This window comes from Carettochelys insculpta, chromosome 28 (genome assembly GCF_033958435.1).
Source record: "Carettochelys insculpta isolate YL-2023 chromosome 28, ASM3395843v1, whole genome shotgun sequence".
Lineage (NCBI taxonomy): Eukaryota > Metazoa > Chordata > Testudines > Carettochelyidae > Carettochelys > Carettochelys insculpta.
The window spans coordinates 2,722,162-2,735,335 of NC_134164.1; the positions used below are offsets into that span (position 1 = coordinate 2,722,162).

Consider the following 13,174-nt stretch of genomic DNA (forward strand, 5'->3'; position numbering starts at 1 on the left):
GCCCTCCCTGGCAAGGAGCCAGGAGTGACCCACCATCTGCTGGCCCAGGGGCTGCAGGAACGGGAGAACGACTAGGGAGTGAGATACAACTTGCTCTGCTGTCACCCTGGGTGCAGCCCCCGGCCCCTCTTCCCAGCCTGTGGGGGAGGCGGTCTCACGGCACTCTGTGCAGAGCGGGAGACTGAGGCAGGAGGCAAGAGGAAGGAACCTTTTTCTCCCAGAGCCCGCAGAGCCAGCTACTCCAAGGACGGACCGTTAAAGCCTCTTATGCAAGGGGGGAGGCACTTCTGTCTCCCCCCAAGTTAGAAAAGAGATACAATCCCGCAGTCCTTTGCACGTCCCAAACCTCCAACAATATGTTCTTTGTCAGCGAGGAAACAAGTTCACTCTGTCTGCTCAGCTAGATAAGAATGGCTCTCCCCTCCGTCCTCCCGCCCTGCATCCCTCCTCATGGCTGGCTTGGGTCCCCCGGCTCCCTCCCTCCTCCTCCCCCGGCCCATGCTACAGGCCGCCACCCTCCACCCCATAACAGCACTGGGGGGCCGTGCCTGGAGAACTGGTTTGCCTTAATTTCCAGTTACAAGCTGCCTGGGCAGTGGGGTTCCCTCTCGTTTTTCCCATCTGTGGGAAGAATAAATTTTGTTCGGTGCACGGAGGCATGTGCAGATGCGCACCGCCAGTAGAAACACCCGCTGCCAGATGTGAGCGCTCTGCCAATCAGCTGGGCAGCCCCTGAATCTCTCCCTATGCAGGGCAGGGGCATTCCCTGATCCCCCTGCCCCAGGTGGTTTCAATTCGGGCTCTGACGGCAATTACCGTGCCTGCCAAATGAGCATCAGCCCAGAGCTTGGTGGCAGCTGGCACGTGCCCGTAGGTTACTGTGGCACCACTCCAAGCAGCCACCTCGTTTTCCAGAACCTGAATGTTCACTTAGCACCAGACACCAGCCTCTAGCCAGCATGGTTCTAAAGGAAATGCTCAGCCACCTGTCGTGAGCGGGACGACTGCAGAGCCTGGGCTCAGGGCACTTTACTCATCCCAGTGAGGGGTTAACTCAACTGCCCTGCAGACGTGCCATCAATGCCACCAGGGACGGAACCATTTCTGCGCCAGGGGTGCCTGGCCTCTGGGAGGCTCCAGGGCTTCGGTGTTCCCACGCACGTCCCAACACTCCGCCCGGACAGAGAGATGCAGCAGAGGGACCGGAGCAGGTGAACCAGTGACACCTGCCCTCCGGATCTGCCTCCGCTGAGCCCATCCAAACCCCTCGTGCTCCCGGGGCAGTGCTAAGGCCAGCGTGGGGGCACCCAGTAGCTAAAGAACAGTTTCTACCGGGGACCAGTTTTTGCTGGGCCTTGGTGTGGGTCCCTCCAAGATCCCCCCAATACATAGTGCGTCCACTTACAGGTCAGAGCTGCTGAGAATTAAATTTGCAACCAAAGGAAAAATTAAGCCGTGCACAAAATAATCCCTTCACCCCCTCGCTCACCCCGTATATTGGTCCCCAACCAACCTCGGCCTCCGTCTTCCCCAGCCCGGCAGTCTGTGGAAACCCAGCCCCCAGCAGCCCTCCCACACCAGGAAGCCCCAAGAAGCAGTGAGGGGCAGCACAGACCTGATAAGCCCTTTTCACAGGGCGGCAGTGGCGGCAGTGCCAGGGCTGCTCGGGCCTCGCCCCCAAAGATCCCACTGGTGCCAGGCAAACCCCCGGAACCGGAGCCAGACCTGGTGGCTGGGCCAAGCTGGGGTGTGCTGGGAGAGCAGCTGTTGCACAGGGCTGGCAGCCCTGCCCCAGGCCACCCCCAAACTCCCCTTTCCGTGCTCCATCCAGTCACATTGTGCAGAGCTGAGGGCCTGGGATTCCTTCAAGCCAGCGCTGAGTTGCCCCTGCGCGGCTGGACGGAGCTCTCTGAAGAGCCCAGCCAGCTCCTGGGCTCCTCTGTCAGCTGCTACCCAGCAAACACAGCTGGCTTTGGGATCCCCACTGCTGACTCCAGCCACGGAGATGTGCTCTGCTCTGACCCTGCTCTGCAAGTGGCCGGCAACCCCAGCCAGGCCCAAGGCACAGCAGCTCAACAAGTTATTTACCAAGCAGATAAGACACTTCCGGCCTCTGGTCAGATGCTGAGCCCGTAATCTCCTTCCCGTCAGCAAAGCCGGCATCTGACTAACTCTCCCCAGCCCCCGCAACCTGGTGAGGCTCCGAGCAGCTGCAGTTCCACGCACCGACCCCATTCAACGTCCCTGGAGGACTGGGCCCTTCTCGAAATGACAAGAGCAGCCCAGTCTCTACTGCGTCAGAGGGAAGAGCTGTCTGGGAGCTCAGTGCATGGCTAAAGCTCAAGGCCCAGGCCCAGGCCCATGGCAGGGTCCCTGTGCATTTTTTCCATGTGTGTGGAATAAATTTTGTGTGTACTGAGACATGTGTGGAGGTGCACCACCAGCAGAAACACAGGCTGCCGGCTGTGGGTGCTCTGCTAATCAGTTAGGCCTCACCCGAATCTCTCCTGGGTGGCCGCCCAAGCACTCAGTTTACAGATCTAAGGCTGGGTAAGTTTGTGAGGCTGTTTCCTGTCCCTTATCTTTCCCGACAGCAAGCTCTTTGGGAGAGGGTCTGCGCCTGTACAGCACCTAGCACAACAGAGCTCTGACCTTGGTTGGGGTGCAGTGCTACCAGACCACTAACAACATTTACCACCTTGATCTCACTCTCAGCAGGTTAGACCTTGAATTAAAGCAAAGAAAGAGCAGATCCTGTCCCAAATCTATCCACTTTTTTCTACCTAGATCACCGGCCTTTGGAAGTAACGCCTATACTCATGTAGCCACATCCCCTGGGGGTATGAACAACCAGACCCCTGGGGCAGAGGTGGCTCAGTCGATGGACAATTGTATCTGTCAACCAGAGTTCCTTGTGCAGCCACTCAGGAGAGATGCAAAGGCCACCTAGCTGATTAGCAGAGTGCCCACGACTAAGTTTTGTTTCTGCTGGTGGTGCACATCCGCACATAAAAATTATTCTGCGCTTGGATGGACAAGATTAGAGGGCACATTGCTGTAAGTACCTTAGCTAGACAGGCAATGCTCCAGTCGTCCGAGCAGAGTTCAGTCCACTCCCAGCTCCCACCCTGGGTCACCAATTCTCCATCTCTAACACCCTCCCAGCCCCTGCCTGCCGGGAACCTCCCAGAGAGCACTTGAACCCTCCCGCTCCAACAGCACTGACCCTCTGCCCCCCTGGAGCTGGAGGTAACTCTCCAGTCGCAGTGTGGAGGCTCTGAAACACAGCTGTGCAGTTCTAAGACCACGCTCCAGAGGGCAGCGGCGGCATCTGCGCACTAGAGGGTTTATGGGATGCCCACGGGAGCTGGCCGGATGAATCAATCGGTCAATATTTGCAAACCATTTTAAGGGTGGTTATATCCACGGCCTGGGCTGTTATCTCCGCCCAGCCTGCACACCCTTGCCAGCAGACTGGCATTTTGAGCAGGATTTCAGAACCCAAATGGGATGGGAAAAGACAGCTGTTGGGCACCCCCCGCTAGACATCTGGAAAAGCCACTGACCTGACACCGCCGCTGCGACCCGCCCGCTGCTCTCACCCTGCAGCGCCCCAGCCAAAGTGGGCCTCACCCATCTGAAAAAAAGATACTGACAGGGTGTGAAATCTCCTCCCAGAGACATCCTCTCCCTGGTGGGCGCCAGGCGTCTGGTTGCTTTGAAGACCCGGCCACGCAAAATGCAGAGAATGCAAGGGGATGGTGGGGAGACCTCGGCACAGCTGGAACAAGCCTGGTTCTTTAGCACCTGTTTTGCTAAGAGCCCCATGCTGGGAGATGGGATCTGTGGGTCAAAAACCAGGAGGAAATCTGCCTCCCACACAAACTTTGATAACAATTTTACCCGGAATTAACATTTCAAGCAGCCCACAGAGCTCGTTAAAACTTAGGAGAGGAGGCGAAGAATCCCAAATACTTTGTCCAAAACGTTTCCTCTCTTGCATTTTTTCTCTCCTTCCTCATCACAATGTCGCTGGGCACCTCCCCCCGGGCTGAGGGGCTGCGCTCTCCTTGGGAGAGCGTGGGAAGCGATGGCAGGGCTTGGCACACTGGTACCTGTAACCCCAGGGGCTGGGACCCAACCCCAACTTAATCTAGCGTTTCGCACTGGCTATGGAGCTGCCTGATCCCCTCATCCAGCTCCCATGTGACATGTTTTCAAACAAGCACCTTTGGGCTCTCACCCCTGCGGCCTCTCATGCTGGGAGGGGTCACGTCCCCAAACCGCAGCCAAGCCACACGCCTGGTTCTCCTTCACATCCCTCCTCAAAACTCTCCTTTGCAATAACACCTCCCAGAAAAGACCTGCCACCAGCGGCGAGGCTGCTGCCATGCCGAGAGCACTGCCTGTTACGCTGACCAAGGTCTCGTCATTTCCTGGCCCTCCTCATTTCTCAGAATCCACCTGTTGTCTCTTGTGTCATTGACAGAGTGCAGCTGAGTTTTGGTTCTGTGCTTATACAGCCCCCAGGGCAATAAAATCTCATTCCATGACTGGACTGCCTGGGTGCTACTGTAATGAACCTAACAGCAATACAAATGTACAGCACCTAGCACCACGAGTCTAGGTCCATGACTGGGGAGCTGAGGTGCAGCTGTAATACACCAAATAGTAATAAAAACATGTAGTGCAATGGGGTCCAGGTCTGTGACTGCATTGGAAAATGACATACTCTTATCCCCATTTCACAGATGGGAAAGCAAAGCTCAGACCCCTGGGGGATAGGTGCCTAAATACCTTTGAGGCTTTGGGCTACACAACCCATCCAAGATCTCACAGAGTTGATAGTAAAGCAGGGACTTGAAACCAGGTCAGCCAGGTCCTACCATGCTGCTCTAACCACTATCCCAGCCCTCCCATACTACAGTGCTGGACCTGACACAGCAAAGCACCAACCACATCCAGGGAGGTCCTGAGCCCCTCCCGTCATCATTCAGCCTCTGTCTCTAAAATGCACATGTGCTCCCACAGCAAGCCAGGACGGGGGAGCAGCACCGCACCGCCAATATTCCCGGTACGCCAAGCGATGACAGGGCTCTACCAAGTGTCCTTTCATAACGCTCAAAAGCTCCTGCCTGCCGAGAGGAGAGCTGTGGGGAAGGGCCCTAGATTCTGAGACACTGACTCCATCTCCAGCCACGAGCTCTGTCTCAGGGTGGCTCCCCTGGGGGGATAAAATTCCCCTGAGCACGTATCACTTTTGTCCTGGTTTTACAAAGAAACCTCCCTCCTGGGGAGCAGCACCGGCCAGTGAGCTGGGTGGGGACATCCTCCTCCTTTGAGCTGGGATCTGCAGCTCTTGCTTTTTGTCCTGGAAATGCCACCTCCAGAGGGGAAGCAAAGGACTGGAGGCTTCGGCGCCAGCTGTGCCCTCCCATTCCTCAGCTCCCTGCTCTACCCACAAGCTGACATCAAGATGCTTCCGGAGAGGGGGCAGCTGAGCTCTCCAGCCATTTACTGCAAGGGCGACTGGCCTCCTGCATGTCCTGGTGCCGGTGAGTCATCCCCTGGGTCAGGCTGGCAATCGCAAAGTGAAGGTAGTTGTCTAAACCTCTCTGCACCTTTACGGAGTATGCTCTGCACCAGCTACTCCCACCCCACAGATGGCTGCAATTCAGTGGGGCCATGCACAGTGTCACGAACTAGCCAGTGTGGCTCACGGCCACAAAGGTATTTAGGCTCTTAACTTTGGAAGCTGGGATCAAAAATACCCTTGAGCTCTGGGCTGGCATCTACACACACCTCTGCCCTACAGTGTCTGGAATCAGAACCTCTCCACTGTGTGTCATGGATCCCGTACTGCAAACGGAGATTCTCCTTTAGCTCCTAGTGCTATGGGGCAGTGTTCCCTCTCAGCGGTGCCTCTCTGGGGCTGCTCAAGAGAGATTCAAATGCTGCCCCATTGATGAGCAGAGAGCCCACAGCCAGATTTTGTTGCTCTTGGTGGTGCCCATTCACATATGCCTTGGTGTGTGCATCAAAACCAATCCCACGCAGGGATGGCAAAGATTAGAGGGAGCGTTGCTAGAGTGCCTGGGCACTTGGAGCAGCAGGGCCTGACTTTGACTCCTAGTGCCTGCATGAAAGGTTGAGGGGCTCAGCTCCCCAGTGCACCACAGTACCTACATGGCCACAGCTCCATAGCTGGTGACCGCATGGGGAAGAGATGCTGCAGCAAACATTCCTGGAGGAGTCAGAGGCTGGGAATGGGAATGAGGCAGTCTTCCTCCAACATCTCCTGAAGTTACCCTGCAGCCCTGGGAGTCCCAAGAGCCCTGCAGCTGAGAGGGGTCTGCTCAGGGACCACTCTAGCCTGGAGGCACAGGCTGACCCCTAGGACACCCACCCCCCACGGCTGGTTTCTAGATCTTTCATACTTTGGCTTCACCGCTCCTCCTTCTGACCCCTTCTGGCTCACAGCCTGGCCTACCTCCCACCCCCTGGCTGGGACTCACTGACGAATTAAAATGTCTTGCCCAGGGTAACAATAATTCATCTAGTGTCTAATGCTCAACATTTTGTCAGGCTTATCCCGATTAACCTGGAATTAATCCCAATCTCAATGTTAACTGGATTAATGCTAAAATCGGATTAGCGGTTAAACCAGACCCCTTGACTAACACCCAGGGCTGCTGCCCTGCGATCCAAACATGAGCCACAATGGGGCAGGAGCTCGCCAGTCACGGAAGGGCCCCATGTGGTTACCCCTGAAACAAGGTTAAGGAGGGCACTGACGTCCACTCTAATCCCTGCCCACGCACAGGCAAACTCTTCTGCCCTCCAGCAGAGGTGAGGGAGATAAGGAAGGGGAACAGGGAAGAAAGAGGGAGAAAAGAGAAAACGAATGAGAAAATAACGAGCTAAAAAGAGAAAGAACAAGAAAAACAGCGAAAGAAACATCAAAAGCCAGACAGAACGAACGAGAGCGAGGAAAGAACGAACGAGAGCGAGCGAGCAAACAGGAGAGATGCAAAGAATGAGCCACTTGATTCCAGCCTGGGGATTCCCAGTCTCCCTGCACCAGCAGTGGCACAGGCGGCTACCAGCTCCCCTCTCTGTGCCAGTCCCTTGCCTGGTGGGTACTCACAGGCCGTCACTCCTCGGCTGAGTATTTAAAAGCCTTGAGCTCGGCAGCCTCGTGGATATGGAGAGCAGGTGGTTCCTTGCCACCCTCGTGCACATCGGTGATGGTCCCATCACAGCCGCTGGCAGGTGGCTCGTGGCTGGGCGGCAGCTCCACCCCGACAGAGCAGGAGCCAAAACTGCCTGGCCCCTCCAGAGGGGGCTGCCGTGTAGGCTGCTGCATGCTCTCCCAGCAGCGGCACGGCGCTTGGGGTTAGGGTTCGCACCCTGCTGCACTGGGCCCCCTTGCCTGCCAGCTTTGCACTTGCCCTTCCCAGAAGTGTGGCTCCCAACCTGGCCTGGAGGAGGTGCTGTGGGGCCCATCCAGCCCCCCCAAAGGCAAAGCTTAGGGAGCAGAGCCAGGGGTTGCTAACGAGGGGTGCGCAGCTGCTCAGAGCTCACTGCTCTAGCATCTCCCCCGGTGGGGCCATGAGAGCCGAACTTCCCCAGCCCCCAGCAAGGGCCTCTCTAATCGGGGAGAGCCATGGTGCCCCCCCCCGCGACCAACACATCCCCCCCCAAGCAGGCCTGGCCCCAGACATCAGGCAGGCGCTCAGGGGGCTCACTCAGGTCCGGTGCCCATTTTCCCAGCCCCCAGCAGGGCCGGAGAGGGCGGCACCGTCTCATGAAGCCTCTCTGGCAAAAGGACCAGGATGGGGAGCCCCTGGTGCTCCCCCCACATCCCAGTGATCCTAAGGCAGTCTCCAAACACAGCTCCCTGGCTCCACCCCAGTCCGGACCTGGCAGGGGGAGCAGTGCTGAACCCAGGGAGGAGGAGGGAGCTGGGGTCGAGCTGGGCTGGCTGTGCTGTGGAGACAGGGTCCGGGGACCCCCAGATCACAGCGAGAATTGCTAAGCCACCAGCTTCCCCCTCTTCCCTGTTCATTCCCTCTCTTCAAGCACCGAGGGGCATGTCCCCCATGGGAGCCCCACACCCATACGGCCTCTATGCGGTAGCAGCTGCGTAACGGGGAGCCCTCCCCTTCTCCCATGCCGCCTCTCGGCTGCTCCCCACAAGCAATGGGCAAGGAGAGGAAATGCCCGGCCTGCACTCCTGACCCTGGGGGTGAGCAGGGCCAGAGGGAAGGGGGTCACCAAGGGAGGGGAGACTGGGGACTCCTCTAGGGTGCTCAGGGAGGTGGCCTCTCAGGGACATGCACTAGACAGGAATCACATTGACACCCCAAGGTCAGGGAGGGGGAAATCACACCAGGGTTCTCTGTTAGCTGAGCACTTGGGCAGCCACCCAGGAGAGATTCAGGTGCTGCCCAGCTGATGGGCACAGCGCCCCCAGCCAGAAGCACGTTTCTATTGGTGGTGCTCATCCGCGCATGCCTCGTACACAGAACGTAACATCTTCTGGCCATGGATGAAAATAAAGAGAGACCCTGAATCGCAGGCCTGGATTCCTACGCTGGGGAGTAGGTCCCAATGCACTTGTGCCCCTAACCCATGGAAGAGAACGCCTCAGCCCTAGAGGTGTGCATGTCTGCAGAGCTCCGGCCCCGGCATGCATGACGTACCAACACCGGGCCCCAGGCTATCGGGTGCAAAGGGTGATCCCAGGCCCCATGCACCCATCCTGGGCGGTGGAGGGGGGTGTGGCAGATCCCTAGAACACCGCTGATTTTTCTGCAAAGACGACAGCCGCGAGAGAATCCCCTGTCCCCAGGCTGCTCTGTCCACTGGTCCCACGACGCCAAGGCAGGCTGGGTGACCCCCATGGCAGCGCTCCCCAGCCCGCTTGGCCAAGCCGGTCACGTCTGCAGCCAGCCGCCGGGCGCGCCGGGAGCCGGCAGCTCACTCTCAAGCTTCTAATCAATTACAGCCTCGGCTGCCGCTGCCTCCGCACTCCTGTCGACATTTACCCTGGCAGGTTCCCACAGCCGCTGGGTTAAGCTGAGGCCTCGGTAAATCTCTCTGTTCTCCCGCGAGGCCACCTCGCGCAGCCGCAGCCCCTGAAAGCTGCATGTTACTGCAGCCTGAGGGAGCGCCCGGGAATCAGAGACAAAGTCAAGTTGTGGGGGCCGGAGGGGCCAGGCAAGTGCTCGCAGACCCCTCTGCCCCCAGCTATAGGCAGGGCCCTGTGAGATACTGTGGATCGGGCCCCCTCACTCCTATGCTGCCCCCTCCTCTAGGCCTCCTCTGTTCTGGGGCCAGGTCACCCCCTGGGTAGGGACCCATAATGCCAGCCTCACTGCCCTGTGGGGAGGGAATGGGGTTGGATCCAGGCCCTCCACATCCCCCCTTTTTTTCCTTTGGGGTTCCAGCACCCATCAGCCCCCAGAGCTGAGGGGAATCATCACAAACCTCGTGGGGGCTGCAGCTTCCACCACCAGCCCCCCCGCGGGCCAGCAGGTAAGCTGGCATATGGGGCATGACTCATGCAGCTGCACCCAATACCCTGGCCGTCTTAACAGAACCCCACAAACTTCCTGCGCTAAGAGCCCGTGGCCCACTGGCCTGAGCAGCACAGCTGAGACAAAAGGCCATCGGCGGGGCATGGGAATGCCTGTTTATTGCACTCTGGAGCAGGAGCGGAAGGATTATGGGAGCTAAACCTGCTTGCTATTTGCCTGGCTCACATGAGTAAATGTCATGGCTGGGTGCAGGATTGGTTGGGCAAACTCCTGAGTCCTCAACCCACCAACGGAAATCCCACGCCCACTGCACATATGAACAAATCTCTGCCCTCACAGGGCTTCACAGATGACGCTATGCTGCAAGCTGTGGCCATTTGGAACATGGAACAGAACCCAGGTTGCTCCAGCAAGCACAGGGTCCTCCTGTTTAAGATGAGAGAATCTCCATTTGCTGTTAGCACTACAGAGCTCATGACACACAGATGGGACATTCCACTTTCATACAGCAGCAATACACGCTTTCTCTCCTCTTTTCTCCAGGATTACTGTAGGATTTGTCAGTAACTTTTATTCTGCTTCATCTGAAGTCTCCAAAAGTTCTGGGGCTCAACATTCTGCTGGAAGGGCTAAAGCAGGGGTCAGCAACCTTTCCAAGGTGGAGGGCCGAAATTTGACCTTTTCACCTTTACGTACAGTCCGAGTGCCACCGACGCTTTTTAAAGTCACTAACAGTCCTACTTATAACAGTGTCATTAAGATGCAGAACTTTACCACGGAGGGGATGGTTGGGAGCATTAGCTGGTCTTTTGTTAATCCACTGACGGCTTGGCTTTGTGCAAGCTCCCGGCTGCATGGGGGAGGGACAGGGGTCAGCTCCCACCCTGCATGCCAATGAAAATCACCGCTCTTGGCACCAGTGCCAGGGGTTGCTGACCCCTGGGCTAAAGGGACGTCTGCTTAGTCCTTCCCCTGCTCTCTCTTCAGACCACAAGTGCCATGAGATTGAGACAGTCTTGTCCCACTTAGTGGACATCTGTCCATGTCACAAACACAGTCTGGCTTTAATAGCAGGCTCTGCACAAGATAGTTCCAGGAGAAGGCGAAAGGGCCAAGGGCTGGTCTGGGCTATGCAGAGCAAGGCACTCTGGGTGCTGTGGGTCGGCACTGCAGGGCCTCGGCTTAGCCGTGTGCGAGAGGCTCAGGACTGGATCTGGGGGGTAGGGGACAGGCACACTGGTAGATCCGCCCCAGCCAAGTCTGCACAAAGGCTGGCTGCGTCCCCGCTGGCACGAAACTAGCATTACCCGTCACTGGCTGACCCATCACAGAGCCGGGGTGCAGAAGGAGTGGGACGGAAGCTTCCCCAGGCTCACGTGCTGCCCCCCAAGGGTGGGACCTCCTCCCAGCCTGCACCCCAGCCTCACTCCCGCCAGACGTGCTGAGTCGTGGACTGAGCTCTGAACCCCCACCAGGGAGTGCCTCATTCCTGGGGCAGGGTGGGGCGCAGGGCCTTCACAGAGCGATGGAGAGCAGCAAACTCCTCAAACTGACAATTACCAGAGCCTGGCGGATGTCTCTGCTCTCCCCATCCCTGTTGACTGGGCTGCGGTTGCTAGGTAACCGAAAGGTTGCTGGTTGCCAGGCTGCCCTGGAGGAGGGACTCTGGAATTTGCAGTGGGACAAGGAGACCAGATGCTCCCTGACAACAGCAGTGGAGAGAGACGGGAGTGATGGGCAGCCCGAGGGAGGGGAAGGGCCATTTGTGTGATGAGCTGGGGCCTGGCACTGGCAGGGCAGGGTTCCCTGCAAGCTGAGCTCTTGGGTGGCTGCCCAGGAGAGATTCGGGTGTCGCCCAGCTGATCAGCAGAGCACCCAGCAGGCAGCAGAAGGGGCTCAGGGGTGCATAAGGGCTCTGGCAGGTCAGGGGAAACCAGGCAGCTCAAAACTCCCCCAGGAGATTCAGGAGAAGCCCCTGGCATTTGCCTCTCTGAGGGGTGGGTTCAGATCCAGGCCATCCCTAGGGGGACACGGGGCAATTCTGCCCCAGCACCCCAACTGCAGGCCCCACTCCACCTTTTCCCCCAAGCCCTGCCCTGTCCCGCCCCCTTGCCCCTAGCCCCTCTCCCAGCAACATGAGTCTGGAGATGACTTGGGAGGCCTGGCCCAGGGAGGCAGCAGAGGGCATCCCTCCCCGTTACCATGACGGCAGGAGATGGAGCAAGACAGCAGTCTAGGGCGCTGTGCCCCACCGCACGGGGTCTGGGGCAGCCACCAAAACTGTCCCTTGCATAGGGGAGAACGATTTGACCCTTTATGCTCCCAACCTCGCTTAGGAGATGCAGCCAGTGGCTGTTGCTAGGCCATGCTGCAAACCTCTCCTTCCCAGCCAGAGCTGGGAGCAAATGGCACCCGCCCACGGTGTTCACTGTAGATTCTGCACTTGGGCGGCCGCCCAGGAGAGATTGCAATGCCGCCCAGCTGATGAGCAGTGCTAGGTTTTGTTTCCATGGGTGGTGCACATTTGCGCACACGCGCACAAAAAATGATTCTGCTGCCAGCCCAACAGGTCTGGACTGTGTCCTCCAGGAAGAGGCTGTTCCCCCACACAGCCCCTGCCAGGTCACCTCCACGTGCCAGGACATCACACTGCAACTTCCAGCAACTCCACTGACCTCATAAGGCTGCTGCTGCGTCACTCAGTCAACGCAGGGAAGGCGGTGGGAGGAAGCAAGGCTGTGAAATCGGCCGACACTGTAATGCACTACAATGGGGCAAAGGCTGTCCTGGGCGCTCCCAGAGAGCGGGAGGGAAGCCTGGGTGCTGGGCCCTGCCAGGAGGAGCCGGCTCGTATGCAGGATTTCCAGTTCAGGAGGTGACCATGCCCAGAGCAAAACAATAAATAAAAGCCTTTGACCTTGCTCCAAGGACGCCACTGTCCTTTACACACCATCGAGGGTTAATCCCTGCCAAAGAGCATGTGTCATCCGCCTCATTTTACTGAGGAGGAAATAGACCCAGGGAGCTGGAGTGACTCACCCCAGCCCATCTGCTGACCCTGGAATGGGGCCCAGATCTCAAGATTCCCATACCAGTGTCCTGACAGCATGCTGCCCTGCCTCTCCGGGGGCAGCACAGCGGGCAGGAAGAAGCAGGATTTGGTCCCCAGAGGAGAACAATGAATATCACTGGTCCTATTGCAGCAGGACTGGGGCAAAGAATATTCCTGGTCTTCGAATTCTTCCCACTGGTTGCTCTACGTGTCCTTAGCCAAAATAGCCTCGAGTGACCAGCTGAGTGTGGGAACTCTGGGCAAGTTGGAGACCAGAAGATGAGACCCAGAGGCAGATAATCTAGGTGAAGTAGGAACAGCGTTCCCTGTAAGCAGCGCCCCTCTGCGGCTGCTCAGAAGAGATTCATATGCCACCCATCTGATTAGCAGAGCGCCCATAGTTAGGTTTGTGTTTCTGCTGGTGGTGCACATTGGCACATGCTTCGGCACACATATAAAATTATTCTGCACACGCATGGGAAAAATCGGCATAAGGATGGAAAAGATTAGAGGGAATATGGGGAGGGACTCCCAGTGCCACGGTCCCTGTCTGATCCTCAGGCTTCCTGCTGTGCCCTTA

The 13,174-nt window shown here is 57.7% G+C and overlaps 1 protein-coding gene across 10 annotated transcripts in view; it reads right to left on the reverse strand.

Moving 5' to 3' along the window:
• Positions 1 to 13,174, reverse strand: part of SRCIN1 (SRC kinase signaling inhibitor 1) — a 148,241-nt gene that overhangs the window by 46,539 nt on the left and 88,528 nt on the right. The window contains exon 1 of one of the 10 annotated variants that reach the window (XM_074979073.1): positions 12,218 to 12,336. The exons of 8 other annotated variants lie outside the window; for them this stretch is intronic. The gene's annotated coding sequence lies outside the window, so the exon portion shown is untranslated. Of the gene's footprint in view, positions 1 to 3,566; positions 3,638 to 12,217; positions 12,337 to 13,174 lie in introns of those variants that run through there. One more of the 10 variants, XM_074979072.1, reaches the window with a different exon arrangement.